General features: G+C 29.7%; 1 long non-coding RNA gene across 1 annotated transcript in view; it reads left to right on the forward strand.

Moving 5' to 3' along the window:
• Positions 1-634: 634 nt before the first annotated feature.
• Positions 635-15609, forward strand: part of LOC133030171 (uncharacterized) — a 29972-nt gene continuing 14997 nt past the window's right edge. Inside the window, exon 1 of the long non-coding RNA XR_009684023.1 lies at positions 635-2013. This is a non-coding gene — a long non-coding RNA (uncharacterized LOC133030171). The remainder of the gene's footprint in view (positions 2014-15609) is intronic.

Consider the following 15609-nt stretch of genomic DNA (forward strand, 5'->3'; position numbering starts at 1 on the left):
AATGAGGATAAAATTAGAGCAAACATTTATATTACAATTACTTTAATATTTTCATCAAAATTAATTGATCTCTCATACTTATCATTTTAATATATATATATATAATTTACATAATTATATACTTTAAAAATCGTATCAATTTAATATATACATATACTAAGATCAATATATAACTATAATAAATTAATGTATACCCATGTAACTGTAATATATACTATATATATATACAATAAAACTTATCATTATTATCTCCAATAACAATTACTAATATTATAATTAAAATCACAAATGTATCCTAATTCTCATAAGTATTTATGCAAATAACATTCTTAATACCACACAATAAAATAATTTTAAAAAATTATTGTATTTTTAATTAATATATTTATTATATATTAATAGCTCCTAATAATTTTTATTAAAAATAACTCACATAGTTAATTTATTAATAGTTTATGTATTTATTTTCTCATAAATAAAAACATAATTTATGTATTTATCGAAGTAATATAATTAATAAGTTAATAATTTTATTTATAAAGATGTAATATTTTTTTATATTATTTTAGTTACATAATATGTAGGTACGTTATGGTTTTTGTTTCGATAAAATTAAAAAATAAAAAATAAAACAAAAAACATGTTATATGATGTGAATTCAATTAATAAAACAATTATAACATACACATACTAATTAATCTATTTATACATTTCTAAAATTAAAAATTATACTGTATAAAAAAAAGTATAATGTCAATAGAATAATGTTACTTAAATATGTTGGTACTTTGAAGGAGTAATTTATGGTTCTCCATTTCAGTATTTTTAAAATACATTTACATGCTGCGCGAAGTGCGGCTCCGTTTTCTAGTTAGAATATAATAGAAGTATTCAATCTCTCTACAAAGCAGAATTTGTAGTAATGAGCCTCAAAAACAAAATAGTCATTTATTCATAACTAGATAACGAACCGCGCTTTGCGCGGTCTTTAAACCTATATCTATTCTAAAAGTGTGCCTATATAACTATGAGAAATTCGTGGGTAACTTTTTATTTATATTTAATAAAATAATAAAATAAAAATAAAAAAATCCCATTAATATTTGAACTGATAGTTGTTGTGTTTAACAGATTTGTTGTGAATTTTCTGTTTAATAGTTTAAAATTAATGAGAATATGAATCAAGATACTCAAGAGTGGCTCTCGTCAACTACGGAAAGGACTATAACCAGGTTGTTGTTATCGTTGACGTCATTGATCATAACCGAGTATGTTTTTCTGAATTTTTTTTTCTGGTATTTTCTGTTTTTGAATTTATTTTTGTATACTTATCTTAGGCCTTCATTGCCTTTAAAAATAAATGATCTTTTATAGGATTTTTGTATTTTCATTAGTTTGGTTGTTGTAGTTGGTGAATAGTAACTTGATGAAGTCTTAACTTTGATTTAATAGTATGGTTATGGATTTTCTGACTTTGAATTAAAAAAAATTGATTAACTTTAGATAGACTCACTATGGTATTGAAGTAATTATTCCTTACCATTTACTGCTAAAGGAAAGAGATTATTTTTGTTGGTATTTTGATATATTTTTTTTTTGAATAAGCTCGAATTATTAATTTGGTACCAGTGATTGAAGATATTATCTGTACATTCTGAGATGATTTAGTGGCTTTTGTAGTATTCTATTATCGGTGTTAAGGTTCAATCTCCACTAAATCAATTTGGCTTTGATAGCTTATGTTTAGTGTTAAACATTGAAAATTACTAAACCAATTTTATTTTGATTGACAATTGCTATTCTTTTGGCCTACATTAATTTTTTATCTCCCTTGTTTTTGTGAGGTGCGCGTGAGGAGGTTAATCCTTGTTGACTTTTTTTTTTTGGGTTCGTAAAGGCTCTTGTGGATTCTCACGACATGGTGAGGTCACAAATGAACTTCAAGTTGAGGATTTTGATATGTTAGAGATGATTCGACTTACTGTCATCAATAATCTGTTAAAGTATCATCCTGTAAGTACACTAAATATTTTTTTGTTTTCCCTTGAACTTAGAAATCTTTTCTGATGCAAATTGAGATACCTTTTTGTTTAACTTTTTTATTTCTTTGTGTAATAAACATTAAACTCAATCAGTTAGTGAAATATAAAAAAAATAATAAAATAGAAGAGACATTATATTAATGTCTACAAATTACTTTTATGATAGCTTCAAATAAGAGACATTACATTCGTTCATCTTAGTCTTAGAAATAATTGATAATTTGATATAGTAAGCCTATTTGTAGATAGGCAACTAAACACAAGAATGGGATACAGAATCCGTATTACTCAAAAATAAAATATTAAAAATGAATTAAATGTTAGACAATTTATATGTATAAACTGAAATATATGTATGTGTATATAAAATGCGGAATTAAACAAATATATACACTATATAACTTAAGGATCGAAATACCTCCAGCCATTGAATCTTGAGCTTCAAACCCACATAAGCTTTGATCTGCAAAGGAAATTGACTACCATGGGTAATCGGGCTTCCTCGCTCTCTCAACTCTCTTTAGATGGAATTTGCTGTTATGAACAGAATGAGTGAGGAGCTCGGGGACCGAGACCCTATATTTATAGGTGAGATACTCCATCAGTATCTGTGCCACATTAATTGTCAGAATATTTTGACAATTAATTCAGGAAATCAAATCAGGTAATGAATATAGAAATCTGACCATATATAGAATATTACGTAATTGATTCTGTCCAGATTCAATGAATATAAAATATTCATTTATCAGAATCAATAATATTATTTTATTTCCTTAATTAGAAATATTCTAATATTCTCCCACTTGGTCAGCATTTAAACTAAAACATTCAAACCCAAACGTTCCTCATTATATAATAAACATACGAATCATAGCGACATGTCCTCATTATAAGTCAAGTATTATCTTCCATGTATTACGATATATTTATTATATAATAATGTACTTTATGTGGCAATGTACTTAAGTGAATAAACCCTAACCCTTATGTTTATTCAGGTCCTCTTACGATAATTTTCTCAGATGAAATTAAGGTGCACATAAATATGAGAAAATATCGAAATTAGAGTTTCATTAAATAATTTTTGGTTGTACAAATAAAAAAAAAACTGCATATGGGTTAACTGAATCCCATATTTACTTTATGATCCTTGAATTTGTGTTGCGGCATGCCTTTAGTCAAGGATCTATGCGATCACCCAATTCAGTTTGCGTGATTAATGACCACTTATCACGCCTTTTTATGGCTAAATACTTAATGTCGATATGCTAGCTTCGACCAGTACTCTTAGAGTTATTAGCCATAAATATTGTAGCTGAATTTATCGCAAAATTTTCTTAATGGCCTAATGAAACTGTAATTCTGAACTCTAGGCCTACTATGAAACTCTATAATACATCATACGAGATGTATCCTCAAAACAATAAATGAATCTGACTTCTATAGTAGAAATAACAATCAAGATTCTCTACAATATAACTTACTGGTAATCTTAAGGACGTAATAAAATATTGATTTACGTGAATCAATACAACCAGTGAAGTATGTTAGAATCTAATTGGTTAACTATATTTCCAGATGGTCAATTCATCTTAAAATATGTATGAATATAATTTTTAGTATCTTAAAGATACCTCATCACTTTGTATGAAAAATAAAGTGGTCTTAACTTTAGTTATTCTGATACTACTTAACGATCCTGAAACAAATGTAATTCAAAGTCTTATTCAGACTCTTAGGCATACATTAGGCTTCTAAAATAGAAGTAAATGAATGTTCTTAATTTATTCTCACTCCAGATCATGTTTCAGATGCTGGTTCGAGTTGAATTTATCACACTTAAAGATAAAAGTTATATCTGATGAATAATACATAATTTTATTTAATCAGAGATACTGTGGCTACTCTCTAATTAATTAAAATTATATATATTATTTATATTCCTTATCTCAAAATAATAATTTAAGATATGAATGATTTCAACTTATATAGAAAACTTTTATCATCATTTGTAAGTAACATATTGTCGACGTATAAAACAAATATTACTCCCACTAACTTTTTGGTATATAATTATTTCCATAATTCTCTTTTCAAACCTAAAGAAAAGATGATATAATACCAATTTGTGAGATGTTTGTTTTAATCTATAGGTAGACATCTTAAGCTTGCATATGTTCACCACTATTAGAGGAAAAATTTTATGGCAGTCTGTATACCTTCTCCTCTAGTTCACTGTTTGGAATTGATTAATAAATTGAAACGAGCAACAAATGCCAAAGTCTATAATAGAATCATTTATAAAAACAAGTGAGAATGTAAATCTCTTTTGTTATTGATTCTTAGTTCAAAATGAACTTCTTAGCAATGAATATTCTTTTATATCTTTATGTTTCTCAATGTTGCCTAATGAATATTATTGGAGAAAAAACCTATGCTTAATTAATGTTCTCCACCCCATTAGGCAACTTTACTAAAGATAAACTTTATTGATCTTTAAGATATTCATTTCTTCATTCATGGCATATTGTACTACAACTTCAATTCTTTATCATTCTATAATTTAATTTGTGTCTCAAATTAATATTGTAGTTGAACTCTTATTGTACAAAATGTAATCACTAGAAAACATTGATCTTATTGTTCTAATAAGTCATCTTAAGGATGGACCAAAAAAACTCTTAAAAGAGCAAATGGTTCAATATGCATGTTATTTTAGAAATTATAAGCAATTACTAAATAACATAACTTATTAGAATTTTATCAATGACTTGTAGATTATTATGATTAGTTATGAATTCTCAATAACCATTAATCTTAAGGGTTGTTGTGAATCATAATTAATCTAACACTTGAGGTGGAAGTTTTAGAAAATATGAATGATCTTTCTCAGAAACTAGGTTCCTAGATTGATCACTCCCACTGATCAAGTCAATTCTTAATTCCACAGTTCTAGTGTTGTGAGATGGATAATAAAATATGTAACCCTTAAACCTTATAGCTTTTTAAATGAAATATGCTCATTTATGGTTTTGGGCCCAGATCTTTTCTTTGACAATTGTACTCTAACTATATATGGGTATTAATAAAATGTGTACATGTCATCAAGTTAGTTTCCAACCTTATCACAACTCAAAATATGTTTGAGAAACAACTTTGATTAGAACTCGATTCGATATGTACACCCCATTGAAGAGTATCAATATACAAAGATTTAGGAAGGTTTGGAGTTTGCTATGTAGGCTCCACCCCATGTCCAAAAAAATGCTTAGTTTCTTAAATCTATCACACATTGTGATTTAGGTGTACCAAGCATATGTATTGGGCAATGAATCCATGCTTTTAAAGAAACTTTACAAATGGACTGGGAGTTTATCCATACTCACGAATTTTAATGTAGTATTCTCCATTTTATATTTGATCTCACTATCTTAATATACAAAATGCCCTATTTCTCTACTTAAGATTTAAATGTCTTTGAAACATATAAATCTATACTTTTGTAGAAAAATAATTTATGTGAGTAATCATTAAAAAAGAGATGCAAAATTTGAGTCCATGTCTTCAAAATTAATTGACTTGTATAATTTCTAATGTGATAGAATTCTAATATGCACCGATTTTTACTTGTTGGAATACATATTCTTAATGAATTTCACACAAGTTCTAAATAAAGTTAGTAAAATCAGTGTAATGAAGATCCCCACCATTTACTAACATTTATTCTATTTATGGAGATATGTTCCATAATTTTTGGTGCTATAATGTAGAAGAATTCTTATTAATAACACATTTCTTATTGTCAGATTGAACTTGCATATCTTTATGAGTGACATCATTTGTAGTAAAGACCTTTAAATGTGTCTAAATCAAGTTTCAAAAGAATCTTGGAACATAAAGGTCTTTGCCAATTTTAAAACAAAGCCACTACTATATTGCTTGTTCCTTAAACTTCTAAATGTGAGAACTTATCTTGTCTGTGGATAAGATTTGCTCACAGTTACTGACTTTCTTAGGTTTATTTGTAAACCTTGCTAGAAATTATGAATGTGGAATAACAATCTAAAATAATCCACTATGTGTTAATAATCACATTAACTATATTAGAATGAATTCATACACAATAAATTAAAATTTATTGGTGATAATAAAGTGTGATTTATTTTTCTTAATTATACAGTAAAAACTGTACATTTTAGATTAAGTTATCAGAATAAATTTTTGGAAATTTCTACTGGTATGGAAGAAATTTATGAATAGTGATGTAATAAAATTACATATATAGTTTTGAGGTTTAAATGAATCATGTTTTTACCAATGAATAAACATGCTTACATATGAAATCTTATTAAACAAAAATTGCCTGTGGGCTAAATTTTTAATTTAATAAGATTAGATTTAGATGTAGATTATGATAGATTTACACAATTTATGAAAAACTTAAAGTTTAATATTTCTATCTCAATGAAAGGTATGAAACACTTAATTATTTATAAATGTTTCAAAATTTTATACTTTATGATAAAATTATTAAATTAAATCTACATAATTTCCTGTGGGATAAATTAAGAGAATTTAATTTAACCTATTAATTATGTAAATATAATAAAATCCCTGTAGGGTAAGATTATTATGTTCACATAATTCATGTCCATTATGTGATCTTGATCCACTTAATGTATATAATTTTATATAATTAAGGATGCTGTGGCTACTCCCTAATTATTTAAAATTATGTGGTTCACTAGACACCAAAGTATAAACTGAAGATTAAAATTTTACTAAATCCAAAATTGCATGTGGGCTAAATTTTAAATTTAATAAAATTAGATGAACTTTATGATAGATTTAATTAAACAATTAGTTTTGGAAAATGAAGGTTTATTATCTATCTTTAATTAAATTTGTGATAACACTATTAAATTAAATCCCCATAACTCCCTGTGGGGTAAATTAAGAGAATTTAATTTAACATATTATCCTAATTAATTATACAAATATAATAAAATCCCTGTGGGGTAAAATTATTATACCTATATAATTAATTACAAGTTATGTCCATTAAGGTGAATTTTAATTAATTAATATATAATTTTATACAAATAAGGATGCTGTGGCTACTCCCTAATTATATAAAATTATATTTTCACTTTGACATTAGGTATTGGGCTCTACCTAAAAGTAATTTTGTTATTAACATAGTAGACAATCACTGAGATTAGTGCTCTTAGTGTGGTGGTCCGAAGATCATTAAAAACCGTTCTAGATATGAGCATTTGTCCCAAGTTCATGTTTTCTTATGTCAAACCACAAAATTACTTACATTTTATTCATATTTTATTCATTTTAGGAAGTTTTATGAATATTTTATGAATAATTTTATGAAGTTTTATGAAACTTAATGTGCTATATAAAATATTCAACCTATCTTAATATTTGAACATTTCTAAATATATCTAGCACTATAAAAGGAATTTATGTATAGCATTTAAATCATACAAATCAAAATTAATTGTATTAAAAATAAATTTTCCAAATAAATACAAATTAAAACAATTATTGTATGATAATAAATTAAATACTTAATTCCATGATATGTAATTAATTATGCATTTATGACCATATAATATCTTAAATATTTGTACTAATAATTAATTTGTATAAATAAGGTAAATATACAAATTAGTACAATTAATTATATGAAATGAATTAAATGAAAAATTAAAGAATATACTTAATGGCAGATTTTTTTTTTTCAACTTTTATTAATTTAAACAATAAATTACATAAATTTGGTAATAAATAATTAAATGCACAATTATTACATGCCTAAATAAATCATGTAATTAATTACCAATTTAAAACAAATTTCCATTTTCAATTTATACTAAATAACATATTAATTCTAAATATATGTATTAAATTAAAAATGGAAATTGAATGAATGTAATTTATTGACTAAATTAACACAAAATAGGAAAATAACTAATATTCCAAATAAATAAAAATTTGGAATTTTCCCTTTTTTTTTTATTGAAAAAAAAAACTGTCCGACCCAAACCCGAACAGGAAAACGAATTCCGACGATAAAAAATTTATGGAATCACTCCCATTTGAATCTCCATGCATAAATATAGAGATTCATGTCGGTTTTAGGCAATTAAAACACGTAAAAATTGGACTTTAATTTTAATAAAAAATTTCTAGTCCGTATGAGTTCTTAAAAAATTAATGTGAATATTTCAATGATTTTTCACATGTTTAGATCGATCTATAATACTATATGAATATAGTGATGTATATAGAATTCCAAATAAACACCGAAAAAAGAAAAATGAAATAAAACAACCAACGGACCAAAAACTCCAATTTTTTTTTTTTTCCAAATGAATCTAAATGCAAAAATTAAGACATTCATATAGATTTCATGCATCGAAAACACGTAAAACAAAGACTTTAAAATCACCAAAAATTTCGGGTCCGAATATATTTTTTTTTTTTTAGCTTTCTTTGTTTTTTCAAAATGAGTTTTCATGCTTTAGAACAATCTATATTAATATATGAATGTATTGATTCAGAAAGGCAGCCGATTTTGTGCCCATATATGCAAAACACGGATTGGAATCCGTTGTACGGCAGGGGGGCCCCACCGTACTTTTAAATATTTTTTAATTTTTGAAATGTAAGTGGTAACCGGTTGTTGTAGGTGTGGTTACCGGTTGGGAGTTTATTTTTTTAATTAAAAAATAATTAGGTACGGAAAAAGTACAAAATGGTACTGTTTGTGTTAGTTAGAGTACAAAAAGGTACATCAGTCTTCACTGTTCCTGGCAGTTGATGGTACGAAAACACTGTACGCAGTGGGTCCATGTTGTCGGATTAAGGCTATTTTGGTATTTTCCTTCATTCATAAGATCATATGTATTTGTGGGATGGTAATTAAGTACATTATATAGAGTACCGTGTACATTACTTATTTCTGCGTGATGTTTAGTAAAATTAGTGTACATAATATCACGTACCGAGTACAAAATTTCACGTACCGAGTACGTTCATTTACGTTTCGTAGTATATTGTTTAGAAATTTTTTTTTAGTGATGAAATTATTTGTTGTTATACATTGAGTTTTTAGTTGGTGTAATTTTGTAATTGTAAATATTTCGTATATTAAAAATTACCAGAAAAATATATTTTTTCACCTTATAAGATTCAGTTTTTTTTCCTAGGCATAATTTAGTTGTTCGTCAATAATAATTTTGAGATTTGGTGAAGATGAGAGAATTACCTTAAACACAGCAAACATAACAAGAAGTATATAAATGTAGAATTTTTGAAGCAATAAGTAGAGTCATAAACGTTAAAACAACAATGGCTAAAAGTAGCTAGTTATAAGAATGACCATAGTAAGATTCTTGTGTGGAGGAAGGCGGTTCCGGGAAATACGCGTTGGAGTGGTCATTGAATGAGTCAGATGCTGGTTGATTGTTTGGAGGTTGTTGCCCCTGAGATCCAGTGTTATGTTGACGATTTGGGCACCGTCGATAATCATGGTCTGATGAGCGACAAATGCGACAATGTCTTGAGTTTCTTGGGATCTGCTCCCCGTTTGGTCCTTCCCTTGTATTTCCCGTACCCTTTGTTCTCACAACTTCGGGGTCTTTAATAATGTTGGGGTTGCTACGATATCTTCCAGGTTGTGGCGTCTCTCCTTCCGGATTGGAATTCAAGTCAAATTCTTCCTTGAACATTAGAGTTAGCCGTTCAAGCTCTTCCTTTGCACGGTTGTACGAGTCCTCTGATTTCGCTGCATAGAAAGTGAAGTTATAAGTCAGTGAACTGAGAGATCCAAACCTAGCCATCTCGTAAATGTGCTGTTGTGGTTGTGCTGGCGGGTTAAAATGTAGGTGGAGATTTATCTTTGCGGATTTGCTCCATCGCTTCATGAGAAGAGAATTAGGTATTCTTCTCATGTTTAATCTTTTCATTGTAGCCCATAAATGTCTACAAGGGTACCCTTGACTTTCATAGAGCAAGCAACTACAGTGTAGTGCTCGTCGGCCTTCACAGTAATGAACTCGGTATTGGACGTCGGATGGCCGGAACTTTCCAATGGTGAATATCTGCCACTCTCCTTCTTGCTCTTGAGTTAGGACAAAATAGTTATTCTCTAAATCAAGCTGCTCAGCAACCTTGTGGTACATAGTTCTTGTGTAGAATTCAGCACATTGGTTGTAGTAAGTGGTCAAGCATGTAGGATTAGGTGGGTGAGGTCGAGTGCATCTACTTTTGAAGTCATTTGCAGTCTCGTTGTGTCTGAGCTTTGAGACTGTCATATCTATGGTTGTTACAAATTCACGCAAGCAATAATTCTTCTCTAAAAATTTTTTTAGAGCGGAGTTGATGGATTCGCAACGTTGTGTGGTTCTCATTCCTGCAACGAATGAACCCCTTAAATACGTTTCTGCCCATTGTTGTCTTGACTCGAATGTTGTTTGACACCATTCATTATCTGTTAGTTGTTGGGTTTGGATGACGTCTAACCATCTTGCTTCAAATTCTTCCTCCTCGTAGTAGTTGTACATGAGATCCTTAAATGTTTTTAAGAAGATCGGATCTTTAACCTTTTTCGAAGCATTTGTATTGAGATGCCAAGCGCAGAGACGGTGCGTAACATCAGGCATGTGTTCAACGATAGCCTGTTTCATGGCCGCATCTTGGTCAGTAACTACAACACTTGGCTTCTTATCTCCATGGCATTCTAGAAATTTTTGAAGTAGCCAAGAATATGATGGAAGCTTCTCGTGGAGGAGGAGAGCAAATCCGAAGATGCATGTGTTGAAATGGTGGTTGACGCCAATGAGAACATTGAGGGGCTTATTGTACTCATTCGTCATGTAGGTTGTGTCAAATCCTAGTACATCCCCAAAAGCTACATAGTCCACGCGTGAGTTTCCATCTGCTCAGAATAAGTTAGCCAAGCAATTCTCGTCGTCAACCTGATAGACAACGAAGAAATTAGGATCCTTCTCTGCGAGACAATCAAGAAATCCCAGAGCCCCTTCTGAGTCCGTCTCTATCTTCTCTTCTCGCTTCGCACCGGCAACCCTGTTGTACACATCTCGAAGTTGACATGGCATTTTCTCGTAACCTCCACTTTGCAAAGCAACATGAGACATTATGTTGGCAGTTTTAATTCCTACGGAGTTCATCGACCTAACTTGGGCAAGCAACCCATTGGAGACAACTCTATATGATCTCAAAAATTGTACCTCACTTGATGAAGCGAGCTCGTGATTGTGCATTGTGCTGAACTCTTTGCATTTCCAAGTGTTACACGGTTGTGTGAGTAAAATACGCAATGCTGCCTGACATCCGGTTCTAGTGACATCATGAGGTCTTTTTTTTCTTGGTGTGTCCGGTGATGCGATTTTTCGAACCCTGCGAACAACAAACCCACCTCCGCATTACAATGACCCCATGAGAACGTCGTACATCGTCTTTCCTTGTGCCGAAACCCATCCGTTTCGCATACATTTCGTAGAATGCTTCCCATTTTTCCAGTTTGTCGAGACTCTTGCCTAGCACGTCCTGTATCTCAATCTCATTCACTGGTTTTATGATGTTTAGCTCTGCTGTGATGGTTTCCCATTCATAAGTGTGTTCGTCATTCATGTTGGCTTGTTATTGATTTGTAAGAATTGTAGATGAGGAGTAAGGTGTAGAGGGTGCTGAGGGGATTGAAATTAGATTTTGTGAGTTTAAAAGGCTGAGATAATAGGGTTGTGTGGAGTTGGTGATCACATTTAAAGCTGTTGGGCTGATATTAATGGGCCTCTTCAATATTACAATCTGAACTCAACTCCTCTCGTACGTCATAACAGTATAATAGTACAAATTGTTTTAATTTCATTCCACATGTAATTGTGAAATAAGGTTATTTGACGAAAAATTTGAAGGGTTGATGTTATTGAGTTGAAAGGTTTGGTGGTGGGATTTAAATAGATTGGGGTTATGTTAATGGGCCTTCACCTAAGTTTTTCAATGAGTTGAACCATATTCGTACGTCCGAAATAAAACATTGTACTTTTATTGTTTTTGAAAAAAAAATATGTTAAGAAAAGAAGAAAATTTTAATAAATGGTTAGTTGTTCACATTTAAATCCATTGGGCTTATATTAATGGGCCTATACCAACATCTTTTAATGAATTCAACCATTCCTGTACTTTACAAAGATAACGCAGTACTATTATGAAAACCCCATGCGTGTACACGTGTATTAAAGTGATGACTTTTTTTAGTAGAATGGGTAGTTTTACTGATTTATATATGTTGGGGATTTATTTATGTTGGGCTGATATTAATGGGCCCTTCACCTACATCTTCTTATAAGTTAAACCATCGTCGTACGTTAGAACAGTACCGTAGGACATTAGGTTTTTTGGAAAAACGGGATTGATGAATAATGTTGACATTTGACCATACTACGTACGCCTACACGTGTATTTAATTGTGTAATTCGGAGATTTAAGCACCCCTCTTTTGACACATCACATTTGCCCAATGGAGTACATCCCAATGGAGTATGACTAACTAAAAAACGTACTATAGGGTTATTCTCCACGACTTATATAAGACACTTGAGACGTTTTCCAATCCAGCATCAAGTTTATAGAGAAATTAATTTGTAACTTAGTTATTAGCATTACAATATATCAAGTATGAGTTCGAGTCCACCTTTGGGTTATTTTCAATGGACCAAATGAAGGTATCTATAGTACGTACGAAGATGCTGTAAGCAAAAACACTACTTCTGATGCGTCCATAAAAATAATTCGTTATGAATCTTTCATAGAAGCTTTTTCTGCTTTATGTCTACATGGAGAGACGGGAGAATGCTTCTTGGGCGTAAAGTTAGAGAACTTTGCTTTGTGTTAATGAGTTTCCCCGCATGTGGGATTACCCGATGATGATAATGATGAAGAGGCTATCCTTAATTCCGTTTGCTCACTTTGTTTGATGAGGGTGAATGTTACGGTGCAAATAAATCACCCGAACAGGACAATGTGAAAGATTCGGCGAGAAAGGTGAGGACCGAAATGGAGATGATATAGAAGTTGGGGACAAAGGAGGAGTGGATACTTCTCCCGTAAACGATAAATGATGCACTTTGTGTTAGTGTCCAAGTTATGTTATTTTATATTTTAAGCTATAATGTTGTACGATCAGTATTTGTTATGAAATATGTACTTTGGTTTATTTTGGAGTATTAATGTCACTTTCCTCATTAATTAATTGTGGAAGTAAAAGTGAAGTGAATCATTGTGAAATCACAAATTGCAAACGAGAAAGCAAAAAAACTTAAAATAATATAGTAAAGTTACAAACAAGTAGATATATAATAGAAGTGCTTCAATCTCATTAAATGGCCTAACAAAAAGTTGATTCAACGGCCATATGAGATGAGTTGTAACAAAAGTACAGTATATATATATGAAAAATACCACGGCGAAACCGAACGGATGTTCAATCAAGTTCTATAACTTGAGGGAACTTCCTTTGAGACGGAGGGCTATTGTCTCTGAACGGGGACTTTGGTCGTGAAGGGCTTTCTCTTGGAGTAGTGCTTGGTGATTCTTGTTTCACATGAAGTGGGTAGTGGGGAATGGACACCTCGGTGTAGTCGAGAATGTCATCCATGATACCCTCTAATTTTTCTCTTGAAGTGTTGGCTTCTTGCATGGCGTGGGCTGAATGGTACAGATGTTCCGCGAGTTTGTATGACTCTTGCTTGGCCTCCGTGGCTCGTAAATGAGCCTTCTTTATAATTTTTTCGTGTTCGTGGAGAACAGACTCGAGCCTTGCACAGTTGGGACATCCTGACATGGACGCTGAACGGAGTCTTGGACTCCGTGACGGTGTACCTACGGGTCTTGTGGAAGAAAAAGGATGCGGTGGGGATTTTTGAGGACTTGTTTCAAAAGGGTTGAAGTTTTGGTAAGGGTCAATTTGATGTAGGTAACAGTAAAACGGGGTTTGATAAAAATGCTTAGTAAATAGACATAACCTTTACTTATATAGTGGGTTGGTGGGTTGATGTACACGTGATTGGGTTGATGTAATAATATTGGTTTTCTTTTTCCGAATTTAACCATTTAATAGTTAATAAATTTTGACAATGGTAATATTTACCCATTTATTAGTTAACCAATTTTAATAGAAGGAGAAGGTGAATCAAATCCCACAAACAAAATCTAAGCAATATCGGGAAAGTACTAAGTGATGTGACATGTTTATATTAAAAACAAATATACGTACGGTTTTATGATTTAAATAATAATTTCCAGAATTAAAGTAAAAATAAAATGCTTTTAAGTATTAGTACAGATGGAAGACATAATGAATGATGTGAATTGATTTATTACAGCCGTATAAAAATGTCACATCACCATCTTTAAATAATAAGTACATGGTTTGAAACATAAAAAATAGTGTTTTTATTTTTCAATCTAAAATTCAAAATAATACCCAGATTTTGTTTTTGAAAATATTTAACTAAATCAAGAATTTTTATGTAGACCCACCTTTTGAGTTTATAAAAACATAAAATTGTTTTCAAATCTTAAATATAAAAACTCTGAATTTTTCTGGTTTTTTTTTTTTATTTTTTTAAATTGTTTAAAATAATGATAATATAAAACATACTTTGAAGTTTTCAAAAATTAAAAAATATTTGTTTGATGTAATTTTCTAAAAACAGAAATTATTTATTTATTCTTTCTTTTTTTCTTAGAAAATAAACTTCAATAAAAAAATTAATAAATATATTCATAAAAAAGAAATGCATTTTAAAAGTTTTTTCAATAATAATGAGATAAAGTAATTTGGAAAAAAAAATTGATGAAATTAAACTCCGACAAATAACTTTTTGGTGTTCTCAAAATTTTATATTTTTTTTTATTTTTAAAAAAAAATCTTCTGAAAATATTGTCAAACACTTATAATTGTATTATTAAAAAAAAAATTCAGTTGTTAAGAATAAAATTTATTTTGTAATTATAGTGCCAAAACACCATCTAAATAATTTGTCAAAATGAGTGTTTGCCTTCTTTTTTGTTAAATGTTGTATTAATTTAAATTTACTAGCCTAAATTTAAATAAGAACACAAAATGTTTCTAAATAAAATAATATATATAAAAAAAAAATCAATATTAATTGAACATAAAGATCAAATGTGAGGTCCCATGCACCATATGCATTAAAATTTAGAGTTATAAAATTAATTTTGAGAAAAAGAAAAAAAAAATAAAACTGTATTATATGTATTAACATAAAATGTTATAATATATTGATATCAAATCATGGTGCTCTTAATTGTATTAATCCTAATTATTTTATTAGAAATAAAGTAACTATATGTAGGATGTTTGTCTATTTATAGAGATCAAAATATAAGGTACATAGAATAGAACATTCCCTACAATTATAATAAATAATAAAAACAAGTTTTTTTTTTATAATATTTGGCACAATACTCGAAGAATTCACGTGACATGTATGACTTT

This window comes from Cannabis sativa, chromosome 8, assembly GCF_029168945.1.
Source record: "Cannabis sativa cultivar Pink pepper isolate KNU-18-1 chromosome 8, ASM2916894v1, whole genome shotgun sequence".
Classification (NCBI taxonomy): Eukaryota; Viridiplantae; Streptophyta; class Magnoliopsida; order Rosales; family Cannabaceae; genus Cannabis; species Cannabis sativa.